This window comes from Nuphar pumila, chromosome 1, assembly GCF_984573655.1.
Source record: "Nuphar pumila chromosome 1, dmNupPumi1.hap1.1, whole genome shotgun sequence".
NCBI lineage: Eukaryota > Viridiplantae > Streptophyta > Magnoliopsida > Nymphaeales > Nymphaeaceae > Nuphar > Nuphar pumila.
In genome coordinates, this window is record NC_143249.1 from 130,036,870 (window position 1) to 130,052,023 (window position 15,154).

The window sequence follows — 15,154 nt, forward strand, 5'->3', positions numbered from 1 at the left end:
ATTTTTCTAAATATTTTTAAGTATTCCAAACTACTTTAGCAGTAGTTCTGGCAAAATTTTATAAAAGACTTTTGAAAAATTAAGTTTTTATAGCAGGAGTTCTGTCAAAATGATTTAAAGATTTTTGAAAAAAGTAGAATTAGTATAGCAGTAATTCTGACCAAATTTTTAAATAATTTCTAAAGATTAATTATTTTAATCAGAATTTTGGCAAAAGCTTTTCAGATAGTTTAGAAATTTTTAGTAGAAGATATATCAAAATTTTTATAATTATTTCAGAAAAAAATTGATTTTTATAAAAGAAATTTTGTTAAAATTTTTCAAAAATCCTTTTAAATATTTAAATCAAAATTTTTGAAAAACCTTTATAAAAATATTTGTGACGCAAAGTCATGTTCGAATTCTTACAACTCGAATTCAAGTTCAAACTTTTTTTCGAACATTTGAGTTATTACAGAGGAAACTCTGTGAAAATTCTTATAAAAGTTTTAAAGTCAATTACAAATAAATTTTTTTAGATTTTTAATAATTTCTTCAAAAGATACTTCTTTAAATCATAGGGCAAATACTACTCAAAATTTGATATAAAAATATTAACTAATATAATGAATTCTATCAGATTAAATCAAAGCACGAGCGCTTTATCCTATCGAAATCCAAGTAAGTTATTCTATCAAAATCTTATAATTTTATATTAGACATGCTTTTGATTCATGTTTTTAATTCATGCATGATTATCTAAATTTGATTCTTGATCAAATGCATATTTTAATATCCGCATGAATAAATATTTGTTTTGAATGACAAGATTTTCAATTTTATGATTTGAATAAGATTTTGATGGATACTATGATCAAAACTTTGATTTCGATAAAAGAATTTGTATAGCATGTTGATTTTCGAAAGATTTTATTGTTACAGGAGTCATGTCTATACAAACTTAATTCTCGCCTTCATAGGCGAATGCTCGTTGTGATAGAGCAAAATTCTGGATGGGCTGGATACATATGAACTGTGTTTATTTGAAAGGAATGATTTGGCTATTGAGCCTAGTTTTTGAAAAGATGAAAAGTCCTATAAAAGAATCCTTCAAGCCCATCTAGGTTTAGCCTACCCTGGAAGGGGTAGTGGTACAACCAGGAGTGACATTGTGAAGATGATGATTGTTGGGAGCGATAGATTCCCTGGACCTCCAGTCACTCGGGTTGAGGAGGTCGAGACATCGGGTCTCAAGGCTGCCGCATGCCAGTGGATGCATCCAACTCTCCTTGTTTGCTCGCCATTGCTGAGAATCTTCCCGGTCGTTGACCGCTCGCATGGGAGCCCGTTTCACTCAGGTATCCGGGTAATCCACAATAGAATAATATACCCCCGGAATACTTAGTTTGAGATCGGAGTACTCTCCACCGTACCAGGAGGGCGTTAATATCGAAACAATGACCTCTTTCTTTCACAGAATTTGATCTGAGATTATGCATTATTTTAAATTGTTTTTAATTGCCTTATTTTGCATAATTGTTCTTGAATAAATGCATTTTGATTTGTAAATTATTGAAATCATGCTTAATATTTGAATTGTATGGTTTTGATTAATGACTTACTTGGCTATCATAAGTCTAACCCTGTTTTATGGGGATTTTCAGGTTCAAATATGGAATAGGAAATCTTACAATGGATGTTGGACAAGTGAGGCATCGAAGAATCCAGATTCCCAAGATCCTGAGATTAATTTAGGATTTATTTTAAATTTAATCCTAAATGTTTTCATTTTTGAACCTTGTGAAAAGACTATGTATATAATGTTGATATAAATTATTGTTGTTTTTGTTGTTAATTGGAATGTGACGTGCCTGAGGTTTAGGAAACCGAAAATCAAAAATTATTTCCGCTGTTTAAAAAAAAAAAAAAAAAAAAAAAATCTGCATTTTTAAAGGTTTTAAAACCCCGGGGCGTTACAGAAATATTTACAAGTATTTTGACCAAAAGGTCACAAAAGGACTGGACTGACTGGCCCCCTACAAGGTGACTGGAAAAAAGGGGAGAAAATAGGAGAACTCTGACATCTTCAGTCTTCTGAGTAGCCGAGGAGGGACTTGGTCATCTTCCTCTTCGTCTTCAACAAAGAGACTCTTGTCGACGCAATCCTGAACAATATTTTTTAAGACGAAGCAGTGATCGGTGTCATGCCCCACTACTCGATAGAATTTGCAGAACTGATTTGTGAACCTTCCCATGACCGTGAGAGGATCCGCGACTTTTGGGAGTTTAACCAATCCTTTGGCCAGCATGAATTCTAGAGCTTCTTCAAGCGTTTGCTTCAGAGGAGTGAACTTGCGATCATTACTCCAACCTTTGCGCTTTATCTTTTCTTTTTGCGGAAAGTTAGACTGAGAAGGCTTGTTATTCTGCTTGGAAGACTTTTCCCTTTGAGCTGCGTCGTGGTTCTGACCATTCTTGCAGTCATTTCTGTTTCCTCCGCTGCTGTTAAGATCATTGCTAGAGGTATCAGCTGCATGAGTGAACTGCGCTTTCTTTTTCTGATCTTGGACATTTTTGGTCAGAGGCATGCCCTCGTAAAGTCCACTTTCTATCCCTGCCTCGAGCCATTCGGCTCGTTCAATCAACTTGATAAATGATTTTGCCGGAGAAGTGGCAATGAGGCTTCTCAGGGGCTGAGAGAAATTGCTGAGGATTATTTGCAATGCATGCTCCTCTGGAATGGGAACTTTCATCTTGTTGCAGGTACTTCTCCACCTGTGGATGAACTCTCCTGCTCTTTCAGTCTCATTCTGCTTTAGGTTGTAAAGATGATTTAATGTAGGTGAGGCTTCAGTATTGAATAAGAAGCGCTCGATGAACATATTTACTACCTTATCGAACTCTCGTACTTCGATAGGATTCACATGATCAGCATACCATCTGGCTGCTACACCCTCCTGACTGCGGGGAAAACAGATGAACAGAGCCCTATTATCTTTCCTGAAACGGCTGCACTCTGCATAAAATGTGGTCAAGTGGGCTTTAGGGTTGCCAGTCCCGTCAAATTTGAGAAACTTGCGAGGAAGATTCTCCAGGTTATCATCCCCATCTAGACCATCGTAAAAAACTTCGCCAGTGTAGGTCTTCTTGCCCTTACCCTTGGCTTGAATATCCTTAATAGCTCGATTCATCTCCTTCATCTGCTTGCTCATCAGGTCCTCGACTGGGGTCCCAGACTTGGGCTTGTTGACGGATTCGGGCTCTTCCGCAGCTATCTTTACGGACTGTCTCGGAGGATTCTCTTTGTAGACAATCTGCTCTTCCTCTTTTGACTCTTCCTCGACTGATTCTGATTCCTCAGAAGTAGTGTATGGCTGTACCTTCTTCCTGATGATTCTGACTTGCTTCTTTATAGGCTTCTTCATCGGCTTGCTTTTAGGAACTGCCTCTTGCAGCTTGGCCTCGGCTTGTTCCGACATCATCCTTGCCATCATCTTTTGGAACATATCATACATAGCAGGGTCGATATCGTCTTTCTTGTTCTGACTCTGTCCCCTGACTGATTTAGGGGAGCTTATCTCCTCCGCCTCACTGTTGCTGAGTTGATGAACTGTTTCTTTTCCTGCTCTTGTCTGAACCATTTTCGAATATCAAAACTCTCTGTGGAGGAAAAGTGGAGGTTTTTAGACCAAAGAAACTTTTCGGAAAAGTTTTGACAAGAGGGAGGATTTAGGTTGAAATCTAAACAATTGTATCCCATTACTAGGGATTGAGTCACCACAAAATTTGTGACAATTGTGTTGTTTACTCCACAAGGGAGAGTAACCAACTAAAAATAAGAAAATTTTATTTTGAAAAGGATATCTCTTGATGGAAAGAGATTTTTATGAAAATATAAACAAGAATATAAAATAAGAGGAAAAACAGAATTTGAGAATAAATGGTAAAGATTTAAAATTTTGAAGAACTTGCAGGCAGGATCAGAAGAATTTTTGAAGAAATTTTTAGAAGGAGAAGAAGAAGAGAAAGAAAGATACACCTGGGTTTTGAAAACAAAAAGAAAATTTTGAAATATATACCCAGGGTTTTGGAAAATATAAGGAAGACATAAAATATCATACAATCATAGATATACAAGCAAGGATGCGCAAACAGCACTCCCTAAAGCTGACTCTATATGCAATATTTGAAATGGCTGATAGGACCTTAATCCTAACTCTAAGATTTATATCATCTGATTCCAATCAAGGTACGCTGATATACTCAAGCCGAAGCTCGAAGTACGTAGTATATAAGATATCTCTTCGGTTCTAAGGTAATGGCTTCCCAACATCCTTGAGCACCTACCGATATACCTCGGACTATGGCTCTTAGGTACGTGGTAGGGGGGCGCGAACCCAAATAAGTGGTCCAGTTGTGAGGCTCTCTCCCGAACTATGGTTCAGTGAGACAGCCCAGCAACGTGAAGACCGGGATAATATAGGTAAGGTTGTTTTCAAAACATGATCAACATGCAATAAAATTAGAAGGCTCTAATGCAAGTCCTAAAGAGATAGATTTAAATAAAGAGAAGCATACACTTGCATACATTGTTTTGCATTCAATCCCTAAAATTGAGGAGAGTTGTATTTAAGGCCTAAATCTAATATGAGCATGGAATAATCTCCTCAATATGGTCCTACCAAACCATACTTAGATCCTATATGCAATGATGTCAGCTTAGGACAGAGTCTAGGCTCCTAAGTTTTGCATGGAAATGAAGCTGACATAGAAGAATGAAGACTTTAGAAAATATTAAGGCAAAGCAAAGGCATAATTCGACCAGACGGAGATGAGTCCCATCACGGTCGCCCAAACTGTGATCATCGCAAAATTTTTCCTCTCTTTATGGTTTCTCTCTCTTTCTTCTCTTTTCCTTTTCTAACCTCTATTTTCCTCCTTTTTGAAGGGAGAAGAATAAAAGAAAGAAAAGAAAGAGAGAAGAGAAAAGAAAGAAAGAAAGAGAGAAGAGGAACTCTTTTGCGCAGTCTCACTTGACCTTGATTTAAAAAATATTTAGAAATTTAACTCGCCTCCGTTTTGATAATTTGCGGGAAAATGGAGAGACGGGATTCGCTCGTCGGTACGAGGTTCGACCGTTCCTGGCGCCTTTATCAGGGGTAATCGAACCAAGGATCGAATCTATGCCTTTTGCTTTGCCTAAGTATAATCTAAGAATTTATTCTAACTCTAAATGCACAAAGAATCATACTCGTGCAATGCAAGGATGTATGCTCTTTTGAAAAGAATGTTTTGGAAATTTCCAAGTATTCTGAGATGAACTTGATAAGGGAGTGAAGAAATGTTTGAATCTAACTTAGAACTTTGAGATAGATCAGAGAAGTTCTAAGTTTTTGAAGTAAATTAGAGTTGGAAGGATAAATCTTGAGAATGACTTGAGGCTTTTGAAAATGACAGGAAAATGAAGTTTCAAAGTTGGAAATGGACTTTGAATTTTGAACTTGAATTTAGGAAGGAAATGAATACTTGGGATGGAATTGAATTTAGGTTTTGAAGTTGGAAATTTAGAATGGATCTGAGAAATCCAGATGGTATTTAAGAATAGAAATGGATTCAGAAAGTTTTAAATGAGATCTGAAAAGGGGTTTGGGTTTGAAATCTAGAATTGGGAATGGAAAATGAATTTGGATTTTGGAATCTAAGATCCAAAGTGAAATTGGATTCTGGATCCTAAAATGGAATTGGATCTGAAGTATGAAATCCAAATGTGAAATTGGTTCTGGATCCTAAGATGGAATTGGATATGAAGTCCGTGATCCAATGTAGAGTTGGATTCCAGATCTAGAATGGAGTGGATCTGAAATCTGAGATCCAAATGTAGAGTTGGCTCTGGATCCTAAAAAATGGAATTGGATCTGGAGTCTGAGATCCAATGTAAAGTTGGATTCTGGATCCTAAAATGGGTTTTGGATCTGAATTTGAGATCCAAAAAGTGGGGATTTATGCTTGGAAATCTGGATCCAAGTTGGATTTAGGATCTAACTTTGGATTTGGAATTTCAAATTTTGATTTGAGAATTTTGAACTTGGAATATGAATTTCAAAGTCAAATTGGACTTTGAATTTGAAGTTTGAATCTGGAATTTAGAAGATGAATCAAGAATTTCTAAGTTTGAATTGAATTTGGAAAAATGAAGTTTAGAAATTGAATCTTGAATATACAGATGAATTTCAAAGTTAAATTGTACTTTGAATTTGAGATAGAATTTGGAATTTGAAATACAAGATGATTCTGAAGTTTCAAAGTCAAATGGGACCTTAAAATTGAATTCTTGAATCCTTTTGAGGAATAGAGTTGAATTTGAATTTATGAATAGGATTTGACTTGAGAAATGAAGGAAAGAATTACTTGGATTTATGAAAAAGAATTTTGAAAATATGATGCAACTCTATCCTAAATGATGAATGAATTTAAAGAATTTGAAATTGGATTTTTGAAAAGTTATTTCATTCTTTAAATGAATTAAAACAAGATTGAAGATATAATACATCCTTGACTATGGTCATTGAATGTATTATAATATAATCTATATTTAAATTCAGGTGAAGAATAAAACATATTTTTGTGCTTTTATAGAGTTTAAAATAGAATTAACTCTCAATATATCCTGACTATGGCCATTGGTACATATTTTGAGCCAATTCTAAGTTAAACTCTAATAAAAGAAGGAAATATTTGAAAATATGATGATTTTTTGAAGAGGATCCAGTGTGGATCCAATGTTATTTTATAAAAGATAAAAATACTAAGTCTTGTTTACATCCCGACTATGGCCGTTGATGTAAATCATCAACTTAGGACTAGTTTACCTCTTATGAAATGGTGCACGTGCCATTCGTGTTGCCATTTGTGAGAATTTTGAGAAATAAAGAAAAAATGCATGAAGAACAAGTAATTCATGATATTTACAATGCTCATTCATTCTATCTAAGACAGGAAATGTAAATTCTCATTTAAAATGTAACTATTACAACATATAAAATCGAATTCACAACTCCAAGTAATGATATTTTCCATATATTCCCTGCAAAACACTCGGATTAATATGAAAATAGAAGAAAAATGGCACCTATCATGTGGATATTAAAAAAAATGTTCATATATTAAGATATGAATGATAAAAAGATAGAAGATATGATGTATATGCCTCTACATACATATATATACATGCATATGTCATATGTATAAGTGTATATATAGATATACATAGCATGACAGAGAAGATGAACTAATGAGCTGTAGGTAATGGTGATATATATCTCAAATCAATATATTCTAGCACAATGACCTAGTGAGTTACCTTCAAAATCACTTAAAGAGTTTTTGCAAACCTGTATAATTGTATTTCACATGACCTCCCTTAGCTGAAATCGAATTTTTTATGAAATAAGTTCGGCAACTCTTCTCTTCCTGACAGCAATAGATCCAAAACTCCTTTCTTGATGACAAGACTGCTTTCTCCAAGGCCCTTTTCGGTTAATGATGGATGTAATGAAAAAAAATGACAAAGTCATGTGTAGGTATATATATGGAAAATGATACTGAACCCAATTGTGGAAGAGAAAAAAATGTGCAGGTGAAGTGCTAATGGAAGCACACAGTAGGTGATGGAGACAACTATACATGCAGGCTGTGGTAAGTGGGAAAGTGTAAATAGCTGGCAGGTAACAGGGAAAAGATGCCTAGGTGCTGAAGGTGTACAGTAGATAAGTGTAATGAGGTGGTGAAGTAGCAGTGCAAAGGCAACAAGTGAAGATGCTGGTGGGTATGCATATAATGAGTGGGTAAAGGGGGTGCTGGGCAGTACAGTGGGTACAGCAGGGTGCTGCAGGGGGAGTGAATGTGTTTATGAAGGTTTGCTGCAATAGCGGTAATTAGCACACTAGTGGAAATGGATGCTGTGTTGTTGTGCAAGGTTGTGGTGTGAGAGAGGGTATATAACAATACAGGTTGATAGTTGATGATGGAAGTGCGGATAGTGTCAGGAATGGTGGCTATAGGAAAGTATGGAGGAAGATGTGAATAATGCAGTTTGGAATCACAAGGAGCCATGAAGGCTGTGCTACAAGGGAAGTATGGCCATCTACAGGGATATATGTTGCAATGGAAGATGATAGCTGATAAGGGACAATGAAGGCCTGATAATGTTGGTTATAGGAAGTAAGTGTTGTGATGGAGGAGCTAAAAGTGACTGGGAATAGGACAACAATAGATAGGCAAATTGCAGTAAGTACACGAGTCAGTGGGTGGTACAGATGATAAGTGCAGATTTTTTTAGCATAAAAGGCATTACTCAGCTTGCCCATAAAAACTAAAAGGTGTTTTTTTATCATATATATATCTCCCCAGATATAACTTTGTATGAAGTTATAAACATATCCTCACAATAGCTAAAATATATATCAGTGTAGTAGTCATGTTTACATAACAACCATATTCAGATTGAACATACCTACATTTACAAATATACCAATCACAGATTAGCAGGTTTTGTTGGCATATGCACTAAACCAGACCAAGCAATTATATGTTGCAAGATACCCGATTTGCAGCTGCTTGCAGAGTCACATAATCTCTTCACTCACCTTGTCTAAACAACAAGAAAACAGTGAGGTGTAGTGAAGAGAATAACAAAGTAAGACTACAAAATAGACTAGCATCCTCACATACGTGTGCTTTCCCAATGAAAGGGAAGTAGAAAGTCTTTGTTTCATAACCTTTTCATCATCTTTAAGTAGCTTTTATATTCTACTGGAACATATGATTTCCGATGATGTTTGAGCTGAAGTGGTGACAAATCCTTCATAAACTCCTTCATAAACTAAGTAAATTGAAATCAGAAAAAAAAATGGCATCATTCAAGAGATCAGGTGGGACAGTACAAAGCTTTATACAGCATTGTCCAGTATGATTCCTTGTGGGGATTTTTTTTTTAAATGATCATGTTAGATTTCAGATGTTTCATATATGACTAATCTTTTGAATCTCAATCACATGCAAATCCAAGGAAATTGAGGAGTGTATATCACAAGCAGGGAAATTGTGCTCTAAGATTCGAATTTGACAAAAACTCCAAGAAGCTCAAGAAGTAAATTTGTGTATCCATCAATCACCTAACTTGATATAGGTCCCAAAATAATTTGTATCTTATGCACAATGCACAACCTACATGCTCATGATTATATGAATAAACCTATTTATGATTGTAAACATAACACTAACTGATAAATTTTGGGTTATAGAACTGTACCTGGCACACTTCTGATCTTGGATTTTCCTTCCTCCAATGCGACTTTCCTCACCTGAGTATTTTCTGACTGTAAAAAGCTAAAGCCGTGACTATCAAATGACAATACTGGATTAGCAATGTTCATTAGGAACTCAAGAGGGTTTGAATGATAAGAGCTCGAGCCTCTTAAATTTTGATGCTTCATACGCGCAATGATGAGATGGGCTCCCTGTGCATCGTTCCCTTCTACTGGAGTCCAGATTTTAAATCTATCCGTTAATTTACCTTATTCCTTTAGGCCTGACTTATGTGAAGAGGTAACCAGCGATTTCTTGGGTGGTGTTAATGAGGATAGAGGTGAGTAATTTACTTTGATGGCAACCATATAGAGAACAGCGAAGGAAAAAAACATCAAAATTAACATTAAACTGGGAGATAAATAAAATGAAGCGATATGCAGGAATAACCTTGTAACATCATGGGCGTACAGGAACACACAAAGGAAATGAGCATATATTGGAATCATGAAAAGAACAAAGATCCTGCTAAGAAGCGAGAGGAAAAAAAAAATTGTTGGAATGACAGAATCATTCCTTTGCTATTGCATTTTTGTAGATCGGATTTGCTAGTAAGCACACCGATGCTCTAAGGGAGACAAAATAGAAGGAAAATCAGAGAAAAGATGATGGCATCTTGGCAAAGAGGAATAAACAACTAGAAAGAAAAGCAAATAAAACCCAAAAGAGATAGAAAGATGAGTCGCTTACCTCCGATTTGCTGATGCTGTTAGATTCGAAGGTCCTACTGTAACTCAATGGGGAAATTGCAGAGAGGAAATGAAGAAGCCGAGAGGGGAAAAAGGATTGAGAGGAAGACGGAAGGAGGAGCGAATGGTGGGGTAGAAGACGGATCCTCTTGAAGAGGCTCCAAGGCCTCTTCTTAAAGGGAGATTGAGAGCTTGAGCGTGAGGTCAGTTGAAGATGGGAGGCTGGGAGGAGAAGAAGTTGTTTTGAAATCGACGATGGAGAATTGAGAGAGAGGATGCGCGGGAGATGTTTGTTGGAGACTTTCCAAATTTCCAAAAGAAGGCCCCTTTTAAAGAATTTTTGTAAAAAAATGGTTCAAAAAGAGGTTTTTGGCAAAAATTCAATTTTTCAGGTTTTAAAACCATTTGCCTTCCTCAATTTTTTTTTATTTTTATATTGCTTTTTCCATTTTTTTTTTTTTTTTTGTAGTAGAAAACTAAGATTTTAGAAGAAAACAAAGTTTCAAACACTAAATTTTTGTATTTTTCTAAGAAATATTTACAAAAGTATTTTTCTGAGAATTTTAGACCATTTCGGGGAAATTTCTTCAGAAGAATGGGTTTGGACCCAGGTTTTGAGAAAATGTTCGAGTTTTGACACTCGAATCGAGGAATACAATGTGATGGATCCAAACGGATGTCGAATGGACTATCCGAGCTATTTAAGAGCTATTTTTGGTATTTTCTTATAATTTTAATTTAAAATTTGAACAAGGAGATTCAGACTTGGATCTGGACAATGGATCCAGATCCAAAATCAATTTAAACATACGAAATGAATTTAATTTCAATAAAACTAGAGAAATGAACTGGAATTTAGATTTGAAATGACCCATTTGCTCAGAAAATGATATTAGGGGCAAAAAGGGAGTATTTAAAAGATTTTGAAAATTTTGGGGTGTTCACATCCTCCCATTGTGATTCTGCATTTTTTTTATTTTCCTGTTATGTTCGATTTTGCTTGGATTTCTTCTCCTTGATTGTTTGTTTCATTTAAACTTCTATTTCCTATGATATTATTCCTGACAAATTTCAAATATCTGAGCAACAAAGATTTATACCCTTTCTTCAATTTTATCAGTTAGTAGCATTGGAAGCAAATGGCCAGGGTATTGGATGGGCCTGATTTTCTTGATTATCTTTACATTGCATTTAATGGACGAAGAGGGATGAAATCTTTATAGTTTTTCAATTTGATCATAATAAGTCAGTGTCTAGGTCATTACCTGATTATGTACACACGGTTTTTCTCCTCTTCCCTTTGCCTCACGTTGTTCATTCATCCCCTCTTCTTTACGTTAATGTCATAAGTCTCCTTAACATTTACTTTGTTTATTTTTTTTTACTGGGTTCGCTGATTCACTCACTACCATTTCATTGGTTGCTTACTCGACCTCTTTATGCATATTGTCATGGTGAACCAACAATACATCCCATAAGTGTTTTTGTTATGCGGTGCAAGCATCAGTTGCAGTTGAGATGGCCTGATAGCGTGTATTTAACCCACTGCTAATGGAGGTCCTGCGGTTTGCATTCTGCAATTCTGTATCCTCGAAGAGGTTCCAAAATGTGTTCTAGGATCTAAGATTACTTTTGGCAGGGGTCCGACTCTGAGTCCAAGCTCCAGGGCATACGAGTTGGGTAGCACTGATCATGCTCTGAAATGATATTCTATTCCCACTGTAAGTTTATTGCCATCCTAATCCACGATTGAAGCATCAGGGGATGCTTCACGTTACTGATTTCAAAATCATAATTTTGATTGTTTTCTTTTTACCATATATGGATTTGTGTCTAATACAGGATTTACAACTTAGCCTATGATGTAGATAGCACAGGTAAGATGAGTGGCAATTTGTGATAGAAATGGGACTTTATACTCCCTACAACATATCTCTCGGGAGGTCACTCCCTTGAAAACAAAAAATGAGGTTTCTCATATTTCTTCAAGTTCTCCTCTTAGATTTCTGGAAAACAACATCGATTCTTTGGGATGATCATTGCAATGGTCTGGTGATATTTTTCCAATGATCGATAATTGGTAAATAACAAAAGCTTGTAAATGGTGTTCTGCCATAACCACTTAAATGCATTTTCTCATATGTCCATAATGAACAAATTCTGATGGTGGCATCAATTATGCAATAGCCTTGCCTAAGAGGTGAAAATTGTGAACAACCACTATGTGTGTGGATTCCAGGGACACTGATGACAGTGCTAAAGAGAGAGATGTCTCAAAATGTTAAGTGAAACCTCCCTGTTTTTCTGAAAAGAGTATGTCTGGAATTCAATAGCAAGGAAATCCATCTCTCCTTTTCCTTTTCCTGGCCATAGATTCAGGATCATTTGAATCTGGTTCCACTTTGTTGTAGCATAGGTGTATGTCCTCGCCCTTGATAGATCGATTCCATGCCCAGCCCCTTTTGTTACTGGATTTATGATTACCTTTGCGTCACTTGGAATTTCATCACTGGTTTTGTTATTCTGGAATGTTATATCAGTTTTGTGGAATATTGGCTCCTCATAAGTGTATATGAGGGCATTCCTGCTCTAAATGAACGCGATAAAGTAAGGATTCAAACATCTTGTTCAAATAGCTCATTGGTGAAAACAGCTTGTGTTAAGGAGGCAGGGATATCATCAACACAAAAAGAGAGTACCTCATCGGCAAGAGAATTTGTGGTGGAAAGCTGGCATGAAAAACTTTTTAGAATTTCGAAGGCTCCTACTATTGATGCATGGGTTGTATACATTAGACAAGTTGTCATACTTCCTGAGGTTTCTTTATCATTGCTTTATTTCACTGTCTTCATCTTTTGATATATTGATGACAGCAATACTGGACTGGCAAGGTGTTCCAACATTCATAATTGGCCTTGTACGTGGGTTAAGTGCTGTTGTAGCAAATCATTGCTACTTGCTGCAATCCTGGTATCATTGTATGTACACCACCCCCTGTTCACTGCATAACACCATATGTCTCAACTATTTCTTTGGCCCATTTGTTAATCTGCAACATTATCAACAGCAGTAGTCCACTTACTTCTTTTACCTGTACCCAGCCATACAGCCCTATGTGCCACACACAGTCACTCTTGTACCCACATTTCAGCACTTTCACTCCATCTTCCACACACTTACAGCAGTGTCCAACACTGCTGTAACTTTCCCTACACTTTCAGCAACTGCCATGACACTCCCCATGTTTAAATGCCTAGCACAAACCACACCCTCATTCATATCAGAGATTCGATTGCTTAGGTGGCTGGAACTTTCCAGCCTGTCAAAATGCATCGATACCCCTCCCCTATCACCAGTACTCATGTACTGCTTAATATCATGTTCAACTATATTTTTTATTTAGAATGGTTGGGTTCACCTTTTTAGGTGCCTTAAGTCAAAATCAGAATCTTTGATTCACCATATACCAGTTAAACTCACCATATCATTGTAGTTCCTACTACCACATCCACCATGGCTTCCTGTATTTCAATAACACAGCAGCCCTATGGTTGCTCTAGCTTCTTTTTCTTTTCCTTTCGTAACTTCATTACATGCCATACCTTGCATCTTCCATCCACTGTTGCATAACACCCACACTTTCTTCATCAATGTGGCACCTGCTGCATATGCCTAAGGTCATCTTTCACTTACATATCAGTTCACTGGGTGTGACTACATTACACTAAATAATATATATATGTATGTTGTTTAGGTATATACATCATGTTGTCTTAAGCTTCCGTTATGACATCTCTTGTGATATGTTGTCTCTTGTTTAGGCTAACTCTTGTTTTGCAGGATTTCTTCTTTGAAGCCTTGACATTTTTAGATTCAACTCAAATAATGTAATAGATAGAGTATAATGAGAATTTACATTTCCTGTCTTAGATGGAATGAATGAGCATTGCAAATATCATAAATTGCTTATTTTCATGCTTTTTTGCCTGTATTTCTCAAAATCTCACAATGGTGAAACACGAATGGCACGTGCATCATTTCGTAAGAGGTAATTAATCCTAAGTTGATGATTTACATCAATGACCATAGTCAGGATGTAAACAAAACTTACGATTTTTATCTTTTATAAAATAACACTAGATCCACACTGGATCCTTTTCAAAATTCATCATATTTTCTTTAAATATTTTCCTCTTTTATCAGAGTTTAGTTTAAAATTAATTCAATACGTATACCAATGGCCATAGTCAGGGTATACTGAGATTTAATTTCTTTCTAAACTCTATAAAAGCACCAAAATGTGTTTTATTCTTCATTTGAATTGAAATATGATCATTATATAATACATTCAATAACCATAGTCAGGAGTGTATTATATCATTAATCCTATTTACATTCATTTAAAGAATGAAATATGATTTCAAAATCCAATTTCAAATTTATTTTTCATTCATCATTTAGGATAGAATTGCATCATATTTTCAAAATTCTTTTAAAAAACCCAAGTGATTTTGAACATCTTTCTTCAAATTTTTATTTCAGATTCCAATTCTATCTTAAATTCAAAATCCAATTTTGATTTTGGAATTTCAAAATCATTTTATATTCAAACTCCAAAAATTCCAATTCAATTCAAAATTCAATTTCACTTTAAAATTTCTGATTCATTCTCAAAAAACAAAATCAAGTTTCATCTTCTTATCTTCAAATTCAAAAAATCAAAGTTTGAGATTGATTTTTAAATCTCAAAACTTGACTCCTCTTAAAATTTTTAATTCAATCTGGGTTTTCAAAACCCAGATCCATCTTCAGAAGTCCCATTTGGACTTTCAGAATCCCAATCCAAAGTTATATCTTAATCCCAACTTGAATCCAGATTTCCAAGTACAATCCCCACTTTTGGATCTCAGACTTTAGATCCAATTCTATTTTAGGATCCAGAATTCAACTTCCATCATTGGATCTCAGGCTTCAGATCCACAATCCATTTAGGATCCAGAATCCAACTTCACCTTGGATCTCAGACTTCATATCCAAATTCCAGTTAGGATCCAGAATCCAATTCCGTATTGGATCTCATATTTCAGATCCAAAATCCATTCCAGGATCCAGAAACCAAC